This window comes from Lathamus discolor, chromosome Z (genome assembly GCF_037157495.1).
Source record: "Lathamus discolor isolate bLatDis1 chromosome Z, bLatDis1.hap1, whole genome shotgun sequence".
NCBI lineage: Eukaryota > Metazoa > Chordata > Aves > Psittaciformes > Psittacidae > Lathamus > Lathamus discolor.
Genome location: NC_088909.1, coordinates 81658660 through 81678352, shown reverse-complemented (window position 1 = coordinate 81678352; position 19693 = coordinate 81658660). Strand labels below are relative to the sequence as shown.

The 19693-nt window shown below is 38.6% G+C and overlaps 1 protein-coding gene across 8 annotated transcripts in view; it reads left to right on the top strand.

Moving 5' to 3' along the window:
• The window catches only part of JAK2 (Janus kinase 2), a 96475-nt gene that overhangs the window by 15157 nt on the left and 61625 nt on the right, over positions 1-19693 (top strand). Inside the window, exon 1 of one of the 8 annotated variants that reach the window (XM_065661124.1) lies at positions 16328-16371. The exons of the other annotated variants lie outside the window; for them this stretch is intronic. The gene's annotated coding sequence lies outside the window, so the exon portion shown is untranslated. Of the gene's footprint in view, positions 1-16327; positions 16372-19693 lie in introns of those variants that run through there. 8 annotated transcript variants of the gene reach the window in all.

The window sequence follows — 19693 nt, the reverse complement described above, 5'->3', positions numbered from 1 at the left end:
AGGCAATATATTTGCATTTGTGTGGTAAAAGCAGAAATATTTAGTCACTTGTCTGAGTCATACTACCACATTGGAAAAACTTGTGAAATGAAGGGCCAGTAAAGGGGTCCTCAGCAGCTGAGCAGAGGCAATACAGAAAGGAGTAGAGTAGAATTGCTGGTAAGGTAAGAGAGAGAAAGGTTTGGCAAGGCTGGCTTGAGAAGGTATGTGGAAGCTTGGTGTCACTGTTATCAACACTTCCTACAAACAAGCCTGATAAACAAGAGGAATGAGATCCTTGAGCAGAAAACACTGGGAAGAGAGAGGGACAAAAATAGGGAAAGGTTTAAATATTTTGAGAACTGAAACTTTCTTGATTGAGTCAAAGGACAACTGAGTTAAATAGAGTTTAGTAACATAGATGGAGAAGGCTAGTGGGTTTGTATTCATCATCGTTTTATTTCTAGTACTGCTGCTGCAGTGATAATGGGTAGGCATTAAGCTGACAAAATCCTTGAGCCTAGATACACAGTATTGTTTTAGTAGTTGAAAAAATTCAAAGAAAAACTGTTAGAGCTACATATAGATGGCCTTCATCAAAACACAGGTTCTGTTATTTGATTGCATTCAGTATAAAATGAGGCCCATAAAATGCTAAAAAGAAAAGAACCTTTGTAACTGTGTGTATGATTGCAACTCTTCAAGCAGACAGATTTCAAGTGCCTTTAAAGAGAATCTGCAGCCAGGTCATATTTTTGTTATTCCTATATATTTTCAAATAACCAAACACCTCTATTTAAATGATTCAGTATTATCACTAGAAACCTAGCTTCTGATATTGCCTGTTCCAAAGTACCCAGGTCATTTTAGACTCAGATTTAAAAACGTGTTAAATTAATAGGCAGAAAGCAAGTAAACAAACATGTTAGACTCCTTCATCTGACTGAGCTGTGCAGATTCAAATATTTTTTCACTGCTTGGGCTTTCAGTCAAAGCCTTATGAAATAAAAAAATGATTTGAATGCTGCTTCATTTTTATTTCAAGCTATGTGGCCATGATAAATATTTGAGTAATCTGTGACTTGGCTAGTAGCTGAATAGATTAAGCAGGTTTTATGTAGCAAGAATTTGGTTTTTTAATTAAACTTGATTTCTGGGTTACTACTGAGGTAACCAAAAGATTGTTCTTTAAACAGAAGAGAAGATACAGCCTTTTGGAGGCAACCATCAGTACATTTAGCACTCACCTTGGGAACTTTTCTGGGTAGTAGGTCCTGTTGTTACTATTAAAGCCTTGAAGTTATTGGTGTAAGTTTAACAAGCTTCCCTGTTAGACTACAAAGTTTGATGGAAGAGGTTGTCTTATTGTAAAGTTTGCTCTACGCTGCTTAGAGAGAAAAAAAAAATAAATTATTAAATCTTTTTAGCCCAAAGAACATTTAAAATGAGACCAGATGCTTTGTGTTTGTTTTTGTTGCATAGCAAAGTTCCTGTGTAAGAGTAGAATTTTGGGTTGGTGTTCCTTCTTTCTCATGTAGGTCTTGCAATTGTTTGTAGGCTTTTGTGAATCAGAAGCTGCTCCAGCAAGTTGAGTCAGTGATTGTATCAAATATAGGAAACTTCAGTGATGACAACAGATGTTTATAAGTGACAGTTTTAATCTCTGATTTAGTCTTGTTTTTTTTGTCAGTTGTTAAGCATTTTAGTATTTGTGATTTATTGTCTAAGTCTTCAAACTAGAATAATCTTACATAAATGACACTCCTGCAAGGAATACAGAACTATATTCCTGTTTTGGATTTTAGCAAAGTGCTGTGTAGAGGTAAAATTGTTTCCACCCTTGATGACTAAGTCACTTGATGTGCATATATACATTTTTATTTATAAAGTAAATAGGAAAAACTGAACTTGCATAATGTTATATGTATGTATGTATGTGTAAAGAAGACATATAAATGAGTTGTGCTTATAAGATATGTTTACTACTGAATTATAGTGAACATTTGTATTGAATGAATTCTCACTAAGCCGTTATAATAACTACTGCTTTTCAGGGCATACTCAGTTTTTCCCTAGGTGTGGCCTGCATTTTTCTTAGGTATCTAACTCTGCATTTGTATCATTAAAATATTCTTTGAAAAGAGTATTTTATTTGAAAGGGCAGTCATTTTGTCTGATTGTTGCTATTCCAGAGCTTCTTAGTACTAGATCAACATTGGCATGCTGGAATGTGTCCAGAGAAGGATGCCCAAAGGTGTATAGGAGTGGGGTAGTGTATAAGGCACTGAGAGAACTGTGTTTCCATTTGGAGAAGCATGAGGAAACATCTGTTTATTGTCTTCAGCTACCTGATTAGACGCTGTAAAGAACACTCAGTTGGACTTCTTTCTGAAGGTACATGGTGTTTGGATGAGCGACAACAGACACAAGTGAGAGCATGGGAAATTTTTGTTATGCAGGAAGATTTTTCAGCAGGAGGGCAGTCAAACCCTGGAACAAGCTGTTCAGAGAGGTTGTGAAATATCTGTCTTTGAAGATGGTGAAAACTTCACTAGACAGGCTTTGAGCCTGGCATAATTTAACCCTGCTTTGAGCAGGGGTATTGGTCCAAATGACATCCATTCCAATTATATTAACCTATGATTTTTCATTTGTCACTTTCACATGAAATAGTTAGGACTTTTGTTTTTGTTGCTGTATGAAAACAGTGTATTTTCTCACACCAGAGATGGTGTTTGCATGAATTGCACCTGTGTATGAATAATCATAACCCCAGAGTAAATAACCCTGCTCAATTTTGGTTCTGTGTTGATTACTATTTTGAGACTCATAATTAGTATGTATAACAACCTTTCTAAATTACATTTCTCATTTCTTTCTTGAAGTGGGATGTAATGGGATACTAACTTGAAATCGTTGCAGAAACCTGCTGAACCCATAGGGCTATTTTTGTTTAATTAAAGTGCCTTGCTGTGAAAAAAGTATGCTCATGGCTTTTTTTCCTGTATGAAATCTTTCATTTTGAGGTTTTCTTTGAGTCTCTTTCTAAGAGAATGTAAGTTTCTAGCCATGAGCCAGCTTTTTATTAACCCTGCTTGCTTTTTTTTTATTTTTTTTTTTTTATTAACCCTGGTTTTGCTGTCGGTTTGGAGAAATTTCAATTTTGTTTTGTTTTGGTGTTGCATTCACTGAGGATACAGTTCCTTCTCAGTGTATGTCAGTGTTAGACTGGGCTACCTTCTCATACTCTCTTCTCTGCACCTGTGCTAGCAATCCAGTGTCTGTGGAGTTAAAAAGTACAGAGACCTAATCCTGCTGAAAAATTTAAATTAGTCCCAGCTGAAATTGGTTTACTGAATGTTGTCACAAGTGCTGACATAAGGGAGCAAGGTGAAAGTGAGAGTGGGGCTTCAGCATTCCAGATTTGCACAGGTTTAAGCCAGTGTGAAACCACTCTTCTCCCAGGAGAAATTAGATTACATTATTTTATTTTTTTTTTTAAGTACATTTAGTACTAGAGTTAGTTAATTGTCAAATAATTAGAGTAATCTTAAGTTTTGTCATGAGAAAATAAAGAGTGTCTGGTTTTATAGGCATTCAAAAATAGTTGAGCTGCTTCTTCAACTAAAAACGTATCTGTCTCTTGCAGGTGTGTTTGTAAGTAAATGCATTTAGTTCACTGGGTTTTTGTTTCTATGGCATGTTTATACAATAGGTATCTTTCAAAGAAGTGTGTAACTTAAACCCTTCAAAGTGGGATAAAAACTGGCTAATATGGGTCTTTCTGTCATACGTAATTTTGTTTGTGTTGGTTGTGCTTAATACCAGCTCTTGGCTGCTCTGGTGGAGCGTGACCAGCAGGTCGAAGGAGGTGATCCTGCCCCTCTACTGTGCTCTTGTGAGACCTCACCTGCAGTATTGTGTGCAGTTCTGGTGTCCTCAACATAAAAAGGACATGGAACTGTTAGAACAAGTGCAGAGGAGGGCCACGAGGATGATCAGGGGACTGGAGCACCTCCCATATGAAGACAGGCTGAGAAAGTTGGTTCTGTTCAGCTTGGAGAAGAGAAGGCTCCGTGGAGACCTCATAGCAGCCTTCCAGTACCTGAAGGGGGCCTGTAGGGATGCTGGGGAGGGACTCTTCGTCAGGGACTGTAGTGACAGGACAAGGGGTAACGGGTTAAAACTTAAACAGGGGAAGTTTAGATTGGATATAAGGAGGAAATTCTTTCCTGTTAGGGTGGTGAGGCACTGGAATCGGTTGCCCAGGGAGGCTGTGAGTGCTCCATCCCTGTGAGTGTTCAAGGCCAGGTTGGACGAAGCCTTGTGTGGGATGCTTTAGTGTGAGGTGTCCCTGCCCATGGCAGGGGGGTTGGAACTTGATGTTCTTGAGGTCCTTTCCAACCCTAACTATTCTATGATTCTATGATATCCAAAGCCAACATACACATTTCTCTTAGTGATAAAGTCTTTATATTTAAGTATACTTGCTTCCATTTATTCAAAAGCTTCTGTGCTTTTTCATGGGATTTACATGATTAAATGGATCTGTTTATGTACTGAAAACCTAGCATGTAACAGAGTAAATCAGGATCGCATCCTGAAAGGTAAAGAATATAAGGTAAGGTTCCTTTGGACTTCACAAATTACATGTTGATCCCCCATGCATTCAAAAGCTATCATTTGAAGTCGCAATAATGGCAACACTCATCTCTCCTGCATCCATGGCTTTGCCAGCGGCTGATGGTTTTAAAAATGCCACTTTTGTGTAAGAACTTTTTCAGAACGCCAACTCTGCAGATCCATCTGCATTTTTCATACATGGTAGCAAGATGCATGACGTTTGTATATGAGAATTGGATCACTGTATTTGTACGAGTTCAATTTTCTTGTGGTCTGTAAATTCATGCTTAGCACACATGCATACCTAACATCCTTGTCTTACATGTTTAAATGCTGCCGCTACTGCTGTTCCAGATAGTCTGTGTTGACTAGTACCCTATTTGAGATGTGCTCTTTCAAGTTCATGCAGATCTCTCTGCTGATCAACCAGTCAATCACACAGTCGGATGTGCCTTGGCAGAAGTACAAACAGGATTTTTCCTTTAGTGTATGCTTATCTTTTCCTATTTGAGGATAAGGAGGTGTCACTGGAGAAGATCAGTTGCCTTGCTCTTCAAGTCTCAATCTCTGAATACTTAAATTGTATAATTCTGCCTCACCCTGTATTGTGTTCCAGTGTGAGTCATGGTCCTTGCCAAATGAATTTGCAGTCCTGCCTAATCTTGTTGCCATGATTTGTGTCTTCTCTTGAGAGGGTAGTGGCCTGCTTGCTTTCTTTTCCTTCTTGCCCTGTTTATGCAGTTATTTCGGTGTGGAATTATAGTTTTACAAAGGCCTGCTTGTATTACATGGTGCAAGGACTGCTCATGGTAGGTACCTTTTTCATGTCTAAAAATGCCTGTCAGATGTGCTTTCATGAGTCTGATTTCATTACTTGGAATTACTTGACTTTTTGAGTGGCTGGTAATGATTCTGTGTTCTCTAAGCTAGATAAATTACTATAATTCTCTTTCTTGTTTGGATCACTGAAAAAGCAGATTGCCTAGTCATTAGGATGGGAGTTAAAAAAAATGTAAAAGTGACAAGAAAAGGTGGAGAGTGGAAAGATTGGACAAGAAAGGGGACATTTCTGGGGGAATTAGGAATTATGTGGGATCTTAAAGTTAATCATTTGGGGGGCGGGGGGGAGTATCCAACTGTGCTACAACTGTTAAGATGTTCCAGTGTGATGATTTTCATGTCCGAAGGCCAGAGGGATTTTGAGAGCTCTCAGAAGTGCCTAACACCCATCAAAATCAGTTAGTATTTTGAGTGAATTTTATATTTTAATTCATCTAGGTGTGTCCTTGTAAACCTCTGAAAACATGACAGAAGATGGCCAGATCATTAAGCAGCCCAAATCTGTGCTATACAACTGACAAGACAGCTGAGTAGCCACCTGGGTTATTGATCTAGCCCTATAACATTGCTTGTCTGCATATTCCTACAAAACATGTTACTGAGAACCTACCCCAGTGATGATTTCAGTACAGAGTCGTCTTTATCCTGATTCTAATGCTAGTTTTGCGTGAGAAAGGAACACTGAATTAATCTGGTGGTGGTAGCAGAGGCCTGGAGTCTTGAAAGTACAAAGATCCCTATGAATATTGTATTTTTCTCCTTTAACATAATACCACATATGATTCCTAAGAATGTCACCTTTTAAGTTTCATCATTATTATAAAGGCAGATGATCAAATTCAGTTCAGTCCCATTCCATGTACCTCATTGTTCATGTCTTGTATATTTTAGTTTACTTTTTTTTGAATTATTAGTTTGCCAAATGCTGTAATTTTTCTATATCCATAGGAAATTTTCCGTCCATAGGAAAATGGATTTAAAAAGTTGTATCTGCTTTGCAAATTACAAATGTCCCATTAGGAGTGCGTTAGCTCTTATTTTTCCCTTTTTCACTCTTTGTAAGCAGGAAAACGGATACGTTTTGGAAACTTAGTAATGCTCAGATTTGTATTACTGGTTTCAAAAGGCCAGTAATCATCTGCCTCAGAAACTGGAACTGCATGTTCCTTGCAGCTGAAATCTTTTTTGTTTCAACAAAGAAGTTGAAACTTTTTTTCCTTTTCATGAGAAAAGGAAAAAAAGAGCATGGCTGGTAGGAAACTGAAATTTTGTCAGTGTTGTGGAACTAAATTACGCATGGCGGTTCATGCATGTTTGGAACAAAAGTGTTAGTCAAATGTTCAGAGAAGTTCAGTTCATATTGATGTTTTATCACTTAGCAGATTTTTTGTAAGCACAAATAATTGAGAAAGGGTTGATTTATTTGTGTTTCATCCAGAGATCTGTTATGACACACTAAACTAAGACTTAATAGATATACTTACCTAGGAAAAAACACTAACTCTCAAGATACTGCTCTTAAGCAGTTGTATCTGGCCTACAAGACTTCCCTGAGCCTATTGGGCAGCTTCAACTGTGCAGTATTTCCCTTATAGTGTATTTTTGTAAGTGCAGTTAATGTTTGTTCAACTTCTCAGAAGCTCTAAACTGCGGTGAGGACTGCTGCATAGGTGGTACACAAACGCAGAATAGGAAGATTGGCGTAAATGCTACACACAAGACGGTATACAGGTGAGGAGGAAGGGCAAGGGGCCAATAATGGTCAAGTTGGCAGGCAGTGCTTCAACATCTTTTTAAGGTTTTGTTGTTTACTTTTTTTTGATGTAGCTGTGAGAATCTTAGGAGGGAAACAGTGCAGATGCATCACTGCTACGGTGGATGTTTTATGGAGAGCACCTCTTGGCAAGAGAAGTAGTATGGAAGAGGTTTATTTGGAACAACAGTGGGACAGGGAGACTGGATTTCTGCATCAGTCTGGTGGGGTGGGAAATGAATGAGAAACAGACCCTGTGAAGATGAAAGAGTAGAATGAGGAAAGAATGAACAAGGTCAGAAAATGGGATGGAATTACTGGAAATACAAAGATAAAAGAATGGGTCGGACAGATGTGGCAATTTGTGATGTCATTAAGTAGAGGAAATGTAAGATAAAAAAACAGTGAGAAGCATACAAAGGTAAGACCACTTAGCAGTTTGTTTGCCCTGAAAAGAAATCAGGACAGGAAGAAGCAGAGGCAGGAGAATGGAGTCTGAAGTGCAAGCTGAGCAGCATGGGGTTCAGTTATACTAGAGGGAAGGTCCTTGTGGTAAAATCACAGAGAAGAATCATATGTGCTGGAAGTTCAGGCTGATCAGTTGCAAAGTGGTCCTCAGCTTGAGTGGAAACAGAAGCTTGAAGCTACTGAAGTGTGGTGAGAGGAAGATAAGAGTGAGAGCAGGTATGAGGATGGGAAAAATGGAGGGGAGAGAAATAAAGGGGTAAGCAGACAGATGCGTTAATTATGTGAGTAGACTGAGAAAAGAACAGAAGGAAATCAAATGAGAAGTGGCCAGCACTAATGGAGAGAAATTGTGGAATGGGTGGCAGGGAGAATTGTGGGGCTGAAGACTGTAGAGAAGAGATGCATTATCAGAGAGCAAAATGTTGTTTGATGGAGGACCTGTGGCAGACTGTGAGAGTTAATACTTCTTTGGTTCAGTGGGAGATCAGGCAAAAACGCGAATGCGACAAAAGCTAGCCAAGGATCAAAGGTTAAAGTTTTCTGGGGTGTGAGGAAAGCTAGAGGCACGTGTTTGTTTAGGGATTTAGGGTATTAGCATAAGGAATTGAAATGAGTGGAGGAGGAGGAGGGATGTCTGTTATCATAGGTGCTAAGAAAAGGGCATTCTACAGAAGCATAAGAGTCTCTTCTGTCTACAATAATGAGTCCAACAGAATATTAATTTGGTGTATTCATATTAACAGTTAGAAATTATATTAACAATTTCGCATAAACATTGGAATTGGAAACATTTAGATAGTCACTGTAGTTGTGGTGTGATTAGCAGTACAAATTAACGTAAGCCATCATGTGACAATGAGAAAATAAATTAACTTTCTTGACTTTGTTTCAAAAATGCAGTGCAGGTGTTTTTCTTCATTTAAAAGATTTTTGTATGTTATAACGGGATGATGTGTAATAATGCCAACCCGTCACTTTTCACTCAGAAAATGAAATGCAGTGGTGGCTTTCTTCCCCTGTGCGCTATGCCAACTGATTTGTATTTAATTTCTTTAATTTACCAGCTGCCAGTATATTCCTTCTGCCAAGCAGTTTCTCATAATTTAACCTCCAGTGGCAACTAAGCACCACACAGCCACTCACTCCCACCACAGTGGGATGCAGAAGAGAATAAGGAGAGAATCGGAAAAGTAAAAGTGAAAAAACTCTTAGTTGAGATAAAAACACTTTAGTAAGTGAAGGAAAACCTCTACACATACAAGTGAAGCAAAGCAAGGAATTAATTCAGTATTGCTCATTGGCAGACATGTTCAGCCATCTGCAGGAAAGCAGGACTTTATCGCATGTAATGGTTACTTGGGAAGACAAACATCATCACTCTGAATGCCCCCCCCACTTCCTCCCCCTGCTCTATATGCTGATAATGGCACTACGTGGTCTGGAATATCCCTTGGGTCAGCTGGGATCTGCTATCCCACCTGTGTGTCCCCTCTTAACTTCCCATGCACCCCCAGCCTACTTGAGGGTGGAGTAGTGTGAGAGGCAGAAGAGGCCCTTATGCTGTGTAAGCACTGCTCAGCAGTAACTGGAACATGACTGTTTCCAGCACAGATCCATAACAAAGCTCCTTATTAGTTACTATGAAGAAAATTAACTCTATGCCAGACAAAACCAGGATGTGGTTAAAGCTCTTTCCTTTTAACTCGGTGGTGGTCTTACTCAGTGCTCAAATCACTCCTGCAGGCTTTTGGCGGTGGCATGGGAATGATGCTGCTGGGAAAAGGATTAAAGATACAAGGTAATGTAGTGTTAAAGTAAGACAGATGGGAAAAGAATAACAAGTGAAATTCTCAAATAAAGAACTCTTGATACAGAAAGTTTGACTAGTCTAAAATCAGGAAAGAAGGAAAAGAATAGAAAGAGTGAAGGCAATCCCTTTTAAAAGATTAAATACCATTCTGTCTTAAATCACAGGTTAGAGATTTTTCTGAAGATACAGGAATGGCAGCAGGATTTCTGGCTTGTGTTTTCATGGGAAGTATGAGCCGAACTGCCCCAAACCATGGACAGCTTGGATGGGGCAACCTGGTCTAGTGGAAGGTGTCCCTGCCCATGGCAGTGAGGTTTGAACTAGATGATCAGTAAGGTCCCTTCCAACCCAAACCATTCTGTCATTCTGTGAATACAAGAAAGTCTTGAATGTGGTATTAACAAGGACTGCAATAGTTGCACTATAAAGAGCCTGATCAATAAGCAAGTGCCTTAGTTGCTGTAGATAAATTCTCTAGAGATATTTCAAAACCGAGGTTGTATTTACAGGTGTCAGAATGGTTGTTACATAGCAGTTTGAGGAAAAGGAGGAATAAATGCTTCATCATAGCTGAAAGAAATGGAAGTGATAAGCTAATGAAAAACTGTTTCATAGCTGGTGAGTGTGAAGAAGTGAGCCTTTCTTTCATTGTTCATTAGTTATCACAGAATATAGGTATTCCAGACATACATACTGTTACTCTTTCACTGTAGGACTATGAGGATAAAGAGCACGGAAAATGGGGCTTATTTGGAAGGAAGCAAATACTTAGAAGTTCAACTTCTGAATCATCAAATTTTGAAATACACCTATTCCGAGTCTTCAATGAAAAGGAGTGTAAGGACTGCAGTTAGGTTGTGGCTATAGTGCAGAATGCATGCAGTTAGATGACTTTTAGATAATGTGTTTGTCAAAAAAAATATGGCCCATGGTTGTTACATTTATTATAGTAAATTCACATACTTGAAAATTACATGGCTTTAAGTACTAATTAATTTCTCTCATACTGTCTATGCTAGTGGAGAATATCAGTCTATTAGAGACTTTTGTCGAAAGGTTTCGTATTGTCTGGTATGTCAGCAGTGGCCACTGGGTTTCAAGCGACCACTGTGAGCAACATCCAGAGAAGTAATAATTAATTAGGAACTTACTAGGTATCATTCTGTCAGTTTCTTTTCCTGTACAGTAGACAGTTGAATCTGGGCAGTAGTCCAGATTCACATCACAGAAATTCATATCACATACTGCTAATGGAAGGGAAATTAAATTTTTCAAGCTCATCACCTTGGTAGTCTAGGGAAGCCCAATAATCGCAAAATCATTTGTGATGGCCTGTTTCCCGGTGTGATACCTACTGATAGTAAAACTAATACTTGTCATTAAAAACTGCATATTATTAATTGAAAAACCTACAGTAGTCTTGCAGTTCAGGCAAGTGCTTGAAGTAAACAAAAACCATTATAATTTAATTTGAATTCTTTTCAAAGGCTGAAAAAAACCCTACTTGAAAGGCAGGTACCTATCTCTAATTTTCCATAAATCCATCACTTATGATAATGAACATTATCGTAATGAGAAAGATGTACAAGTGCATTTTAACTTTGATAGCTGCTTCAGTGAATAGACAAAATATACACCATCCATTGTGGGAGGGTTTTTGTGTGTTTGGTATCATACAAGACTTCTCAAACCTAAATGAATAGGGTGGCTGAGGATTTGGGCAGTAGAAAGAACAATGTTGACTTAGCATCAGCAGGTAAGCATCAGCTAATTGTTTGCCCTTGCTTTTAGTACTCCTGAATATCCAGGTTTCTTTCCCCTCAGTCTGTGCTTGAATCTCCAACCAATTTGTATGGTTGCAAAGCCTTCAGACTCATATTACAAAAACAAGGTGAGCTGTGGGGAAGAGCTGTGGCAAGAAACCAGGAAAAGACAGGCTGCTCCAAAAGCTGTCTGGGAGCTCATTGTCCATCAAGACCACAGTACCGATTGCATATCTGGCTAGAGGAGAAGCTAACTTGACACTGATGTATTTTATACACCTTTTCAAAGATCTCTGCAGAATCAGTGGCACAGTTGGCATACATTGCTGAAGGCTGTTTGTATTCAGACAGGGAGTTTTGAAAGCTTTAGGTATTCTTTTGTGTGCACGAAGAAGCAAAACTGATTTGAGTGGAGGTTTGCATAGACTGGCCAAGAAAAAGCTGAACAGCTGTGAAATCCACATACATGAGCTGGTGCACTGCGCAGAACCATTTCTACGTTTCTATTTTGTATGCACGTGGGAGACAGCCAGATGCTTATAATCATTTGTAGTTTGGCTATTTGTATGTTCCAGATGATAAGAAAATAACACAGCTGCTTCCCTATCTCTCTGCTGGTGGAGGGTGGCAGATCAGAGGGTACCTGGTTGATGACAAGGATTAGAGCTGCTTTGTTCTTTTGGAGGAGCACAAGTATTGACTCTTCTGGTTTCTTTCAGTAGGACTAGCTGGCTCTGTAACAGGCAGTGTTTATCAGTAGTTAGCAGACTATTCTGTCATTTTAAATGTGAGTAGCATGTCCTCTTGTGCCACCAGGCTCAAGTTTGTTGAGGAATAACTATTACTGGTGTTTTTACACAATGCACAAAAAAAATTAGAAAGTTCAAAAGATTATTTGGACATCTGTGTATGGCCAGATTGGTTTTGCTCAAGTGTTCTGCTGAAAGACTCCTTAAGTCTGCTTTTCTCTTTCTCCCCAGAATTAGCCCTGATGGTAGTCTTTTCCCCAGGAAGATCTGTTCTCCCACTTTCTCTCTTTTTTCCTCTGTTTAACATAGGATTTTATAGGTTTCGTTTACCTTCATCAGAAAAAAGGTCTGCAGATGTCAGGATCAGGAGGGGTGGCACTCTTAATTTCAGTGCTCGAAGGCATTAGCTGCCCTTGTAGTGCTCAAAGTCATTAGGTGCCTTTGAGATTTCTGCCATTTACTCCCCATGTTTAAAGAAGAAGAAATTACTGAAATCCTTGCCTTACAGATCCTAATCACCACCTCGAGGCTTGGCAATATGATCAAATCTTCCTCCATCAACTTCTTCTAGCATTCTAAGGGAGTAAGTTAATGTTGCTTGGAGAATGATTAAGAACCAAAGAATCATGAGAAAGATGAAAATAATATCTCATTACCTGCAAAAAGGAGGGGAGAATGGAACCCAGCCAACCACCTATGGTATATTTTTAGCAGCAGCTATTCGTGCTTTTTATTTTTGCTTACATGTAGCTATGATTTGGACACCACAGGAACGGAAAAATTAATGAATTTGTTATCCTGTAGTGTGGGATGTGATCCCTGCCATATGCTATACAGTATCTGATTTTGTAGCCTGGGGATGCTGGGCAGACTCACAGAACCTGTGGGAACTGTCAGAGTCTTTGATGGGGAGTCACGTAAAATTGGTTTACTTGGGTGAGTTTGAGACCTGATTTGGGGAGACCACATCTGCCAGAGATGGGAGGGGAAATGAAAGAAATAGTCTTGTGTACTTTTTCTTACAAGACAAGAATCTAGACATGCAAGAGATAAACCAGAGCAGGTAGCTACCTTTTTCCTACCCTAGTGTTCTTGATTTCTAGCCCATATATGAGTCAGTACGTTGTCTGGATCTTCCATTTGAAGTGAGGCTCCTCCTTTTACATCATTCCTTTCCCATCACGGAGTATCTCATGTTTCTGGTGTCTGTCACTGCCTTCCAGCAAATAATGCTGTGAGAAGGAATTTTCTTCACAGGAATAGTTCAAACTTCTTCCCAAATTTTCATTTGTATTCAATTACGTTTCCGTAGGTTAAAACAAAACAGAATGCTTTGGCAGGATGCCTTCATCTCCTTCCTCTTTTTTTGATTTTTCTAGGAATCAAATGGAGTCCAGATTTCTGGTCGTGTTTAGTAGTTACTATATATTTTCATATACCTACTGATATCAAGCAGGTTACAACATACTAGATTTTCTTTCATTTGCCTATGCACAATCATCTCTTTCGTCTTGCCTGTATTAAGGTTGTGCCTGCCTAACAGTCCACAGGCTTCTAATTAGTTTTAAACAATCTTAATTAGTCTTTTGTTTTAAATAAGGTGGAGTAAATGCTAAGTGACTGAGGTTATTTCAGTTAAAATTTGAACCTGTTTCTGTTCCTGGTTGTGGCTGGGAGGTGAGAGTAAAGAGAATGTCTCTATTAGAGCAGCATGATGGGCAGTAGGAATGGGAATAAGGAAAGAAGGAAAGCAACTGTATTTCGGGACTTTTGGGCTCAGGCTTGGCATACTAATCTGTGCTTTTGACCTAATAATGCATTCTAAATTTGGGGACTGTCCAACATCCAGGCTGTACAGCTGTACAGTAAGGGATTCTCAAATTTTCTACAAGGCGATCTTCCTACAAAGATCTCAAATTCTTTTGTAACTGTAAGTTTCTGATGTCTGTCATCCTGTCTTCTTTTCCCCCCTCAACGATTTGCACTTTTTTTCATATTGCCCACTCTTATTTCTGGCAGAGACTGTATGTAACATGTAAAAAGAGCTGAAGTCTTCAGATGTGACTCAGTTGTTGTGCATACGTTGCTTAGTCGGGTCATATGTTGCTTGACAGGACCCAGTCTGAGAGAGGAATAATTTGGCTTTAGGGTGTTTCCACATCAGGTGAGATGGAATCCTTCACCAGAGGGTGAATCCTCCCATTACCCAGTCTGGCTGTCAACAAGAGCACGTGACTGGTAAAAGGAAGGGCAAGGGAAGACTGTTATGCCCTGCCACTTAATGTTATTTTAGTTTTAGGGGTCTCTGTCATCCTTTATGGAATATGAGAGTCATCTCAAACTACCTTAACTTTTCTCAAAAAGAAACTGCTTTCTTGCAGTTTCCACTTCTTGCAATTCTGACTGTGTCTGTCTAAACTGACTCACAGGATCACTCCCAGCTTATACTGTCCTCACATGTGGTCATGGGATGTATGCTGCTTATGCCAGTAGGTAGATGAGGTCAGGTGTTAAATGGTGATACTGTCTATGGACAGTTTTACAGTGGCAGGGGAAGCATCTGCTACATGAGATAAACTTCACTTCTCTTAGAACCCATCAGTCCTGAATGAGGATGGAAGAATAACAAGAGCCCATGTCTATGAACTTGTTTTATTTACCGCTTGGAATAGTGCAGAGGCATTAAGTCTGCTTTGTAATTTAGACTGGATCAGTACCATAGAGCCACAAAGAATCCTGTTTCTGTTGAAGGCATGAGGCATATTTTGGTCACCTGTGAGGTGCACAGTACAGCCAGTGGCTTTGGTAGAGGTGTTCACAGTAGTGTCATATCTATTATATAATTCTCTTTTTACTGAACTCTAAAGAGTAATTGAGAATGAAAATCTTAAACAGTTTTCAGAATCATTCTGTTGTGTTACTTTAAGATGTCAAATATATTGCAGTTACAGCTTTCACTCTTAATGCCTTTTCCCCTTCCCTTCCCTTCCCTTTTCCCTTTCTGTTTCCCTTTCCTTTTCCCTTCCCTTTTCCCTTCCCTTCCCTTTTCCCTTCCCTTTTCCCTTTCCCCTTCCCTTTCCCCTTCCCTTTTCCCTTTCCCCTTCCCTTTTCCCTTTCCCTTCCCTTTTCCCTTTCCCTCCCCTTCTGTTGTTGTTTTGCTTTCCCCCTTGGTATGGTCTGTTTTTTGAACTACACATGCCCTTTGTGTTGAACTGCTTGTGTTCAGGACAGTTTTCTCAGTAGAGAACCCCCTGCCCGGGGTTTCCTCTATATACTAGAACTGAGAAATGAAACTGAAACACTACTGTGCATGGAGAGAGTTACGGTAAGGGTTGAACTTTAAAATGGATTTTATTTTGCAGTGTTTGAGCAGTTTGGAGATTTCAACAGCACTTCCTTTGTGGTGCTACTTAATTTTTCGACTACTTGCCTTTGTTGAAAGGAATTATTATGTAATTCTTTACAGTTAAATTAGTTTTTTAATTATTTTGTGAAACAAAGAATTGTGTTTATATTAGGTCTGCCAGTGGCTCACAGTGTGAACTTGGGCAAACACTTCAGATCCTTGTACTTGTTTTACATCTGGAAAATAAGAAAGGTGACAATGTTTTATGTAAAGTGACCTGGTACCGAAGTGCTGCATGAACAGAATGGAGATTACTGTGCATAGTTACAAAGTTGTCTGTAATACTGGAAGTAATCTGATGACACTGAGGCCAAGTTCTTTGCTGACAGAAGTATGCTCTGCCTTCTACAGCAAAGCTGTATTTTGGGGTTTAGTTTTTAAATATGTTTGATAGCAAAGAATGTTATCAGTGGCCTAAAAAATTAAGGCCAAATTCTGGCTTCTCCTGATATTTGGGTGGGTTTTTTTTTTTTTTTTTTTACATTTTCTTTTTGTCTTTGTGTCTGTCAGAGGGATGTAATTGTACTGTGACCTTATTTGCTTTAGCAAAATGAAACTCAATTCAGTTATTATTTGATGAATGGGCAGACAAATACTGTAATGTTTAGTTTGGATCTAGGTGTGGGTGGACTGTTCAGGTACTGGTGGTCAAAGTCCTTATTATGGACCAATTAAGAAAATAAAATCTATTTAAAAAATCATTTACTGGTATGTGAGCAGTGAGATGTGATGAATGCTTTAAGGGCAGCAGGTGGTGGAGGCTATCCACTTATAGATACTGAATGCCTGGTCAGAAGTGGTCCATTCAGACATTTTTAATTCCTGCTTAGGATTTTTAATTGGATTTAGTTTGCTAATTGGAATATACATTTAACAAATCCAGTAACTAATAGTATTTATGGTAATTTGTTAGGATATTTTTTCAGGAGCTCAAAGCACGCATAACAGAAGAGACCAGGGTTGGTTTTAAACTTACTTTGGTGAGTCTCAGTAATTTGTTTTATAGCTGAAAATGTATGTGCAAGACCTCTTAAGAGTGACTAGTTCAGCTGGAGACATTTGTGTAGCTTGCAAACTAAAAAAAAAGTTTGCCTGTAATGCACTCCATTTCCCTTGTATTCTAGACTTGGCTCCAGCTTACCTTATTAAGTGAAATACAAAGTGTCAAAGAGCCTTAACAGGCCTTTTTTGGTGAGCTGGCTGGGTTTTTCATTGCATCACTGTCTTAGCTTGTTTTTTGTCATCTCTTCATTAGCAACATACTAAGTAGCGTGGAATACTTGGTCTTTTTGCGGTTTGCTCCTTTTGGGGAGTGGTTCTCAAGGTCTACAAAAGTCTACTCCTTTGTTGCAGCTTGGTCCAAACCCTGGCAGAGAGGCCTGAGATTCTTAGTTTGGCTGAGGTGAAACTGTAAATAAGGATGTATAATATGCTGAACAGTTCTGCAGAAAACTGAAGTGGTTTGTGAGTTTGAGATTCATCGAGAAAAAAGCCTGTCTTGTTCTATTGTTCAGAGAACAGCGTATCCTAAAGTTTTAACAGATCGTCTTGGGTAGGTTTGAGTTTTCCATTGGAAAGGGGGTAGGAAAATACCACCTTTAGGCAGCATAGAAACAGAAAGATTTCTGACCAGGAGTGGCATCTAGCGGGATGAATTGATGTGTCTTGGTTTGCATTACTGAGTAGATGCTTCTGCAGAACTTCCTGTAGAGTAGTGGGAGCTCATCCAAGATCGACATGTAGATGAAAGCACTAGACTTAGGGGCTCAGCAGCAGAGCTTGTGTTGGAATTGACTTATGTACTGAGAGACTTGAATGTTTTAATTTTTTTCTAGTTTTCTGTCATCAGATAAACTTTTAAGAATAGTTGAATACTTGTTCAGTGGGAAATTTGTAATGCAACTTCCCTATAAACAACTTACTGGTTCAAAAATGCATCATGCTATAAATGTTTAATCTTTACTTTTTAATGCTTCCTCATGAGGGAACTGATAATAATACAGTCTATAGCAGCACGTTTTGAAATCCAAAAAAGAGCACTGTATCTTCTTACTTGGTCTTTTATTTATCACAGACTAGTTAGATTTCTTATTTTCATCCACCACCAAATTCAGTAACACAAGTTTACCTGAAAAGTATTTTGCATCAGTGCATCTAAAAAATCAAGAAATACAGAATCTACTGCTTTCTTGACTCTTTGTTCCAGCCGTGTTATGTTCTTGTTTCTGAAAGAGAGAGAAAATGCTGCATTTCAAATAGGTATTTATTCTACAGTCATTATATCTGCTATTATTTGCTTTTCTATTACGCTTTTTTTCTTAAATCCACAGTCTGCTGGAGCTTTTTGATCTGTTGGGTCACAATCCATGTGCTCTTGCTTTCTGCAGTTTCCTTATGCTTTTTCAGGATATAATACCAAGAATCATGAAAAAAAGCTTTGTGTCATTCTTATTTCAACACTTAGGGAAATATGCAATATGAATACAGGGAGATCTTTGTAAGCATATCTTAATTGGGAGTATTTTCTTTATCTTTAAAACAAAGCATACAATTGAATTGCATAATCATACTAAAACCGGAGTTCTCTAAGTACTGCACACATAATGATAATTTGACTCTTTTCAAGTGGGGTAGAAGCACCAGTCTCTCATTTTCTCTCTTAAAAAAGCAACACAAAAAAAACCCCCAAAAATGTATAAGAGAAAGCAATTGGAAATGTTGCCTTGTTGAATAGGTGTGTGTCTTCTTAATGAAACTTGTTTTTTTCCCTGTCATTATCATTAGAGTTCTGCAGAATCTCTGCTAATGGTACTTTTTATGACAAACCTTTGTTTACTTTGAGAGCCCTGGGTTTTTTTGCTTTCATTTTTTTTTCTGACAATCTGTGTTTATAGAGATAACGTGATCTTGGCAAAGCATGTAGTGCTGTATCTTTGCAAAAAGATGGCTGGTATTTCAGATAGGGAGCAAGTGGAGATCCCTCAGGCCATTGATGATTAAGGAAGCATTAAGTAACTATCAAGTAAGTACATTTTTATGAATTATAAAGTGTCAACATTGCTGTCATAAATTATTCAACAACAATTTCTTCAACCCTTCTATCAAAGAATAACAAAAACTGCAGTATCTGTATGGTAACTGAACTCCAGATCATTTTTTGATAGGCTTGTGAATACATTTCTGTAGTTTTGAGTTTAGAGTGTTAGTATTTTAATTAAGCATTAATTTACAGGCATAACTTGATTTCAAATATTTGTGTGGCACTGTCTCACAAGATTGTTGCTTGGATATCTCGGGGGGTCTTATTCATGTTTTGGTTTGCATTATATGGCCGGGCCCTGATTCTGTAAGGATTTGTAAATGTGATTTAGTTCATGCACAGTGCCCGTTGTAGCTTTGTTGAATCTGCATAGGATCTAAGTTGGAGGCAAGGAGGGAGGTGTTGTGCTTTTGGTTTTTGCAGCTGTTGTTTGGTTGGTTTTGGGTTTGTTTAGGTTTTAGCTTGTTTGGGGTTTTTTGTATTTGTTTCAGTTTTTAAGGCAGATTTATTATTACCTGTTTTAGAACTTCACAGTGTAATCTTGCCTAGATTTTTAGCTGCTTCTGCAATACTAAAGAAAACTTGAATGAAAATGCAAGATATCTTATATACATTGCATTGCATGGATTTACGTTTTCCACAAACACGTAATGCAAAGTTAAGCACTTACAAATAACATTAGTATTCCAGGTTTCTTTAACTGATGTGTCATTGTAAAGAGCTAGCTTTGTTTCCTCTGCATAACTGTACAGTTTTCCACTTTGTCTCTGTGTGTGTCTGTAAACAACACCAAAATCCCTTAGAAAATCCTGCACCTTGAGGAGGGAATTTCTGAATGAGATTTACATCAGGTCTGGCTTACTGATAGACAATTTATAAAGTAAAGCTGAGAAAGCAGCGGAGGCTGAAGATGAAGGGGATCTTTCCAGAGTGTCCAAAACAGACACACTGGCATCTTTTGCTCTTGCCTGTTTGGTAGAGATTGCTGATTCACTCTGACTTAAATGTTACCCTGTTTACATGATGTCAGTTTTTTCTGTAAAGGGCTAATTTGTTGAAGCACATGTGTTCAGATTCTGTGTAGATAGTGTAGAAGCTGGGATATGCGTAAGGGGATAGCTTAGTTGATCCAGATGTTTTCATATTTTTGATGACTGGTAAATCTGAGGGAGAGTCTTTCCCTCCCACACGTTTTTCACTGAAAAATGTTACAGGAAACAAGGTCGTGCATGTTTTATCATGTAGCATATTACGCAATTTTA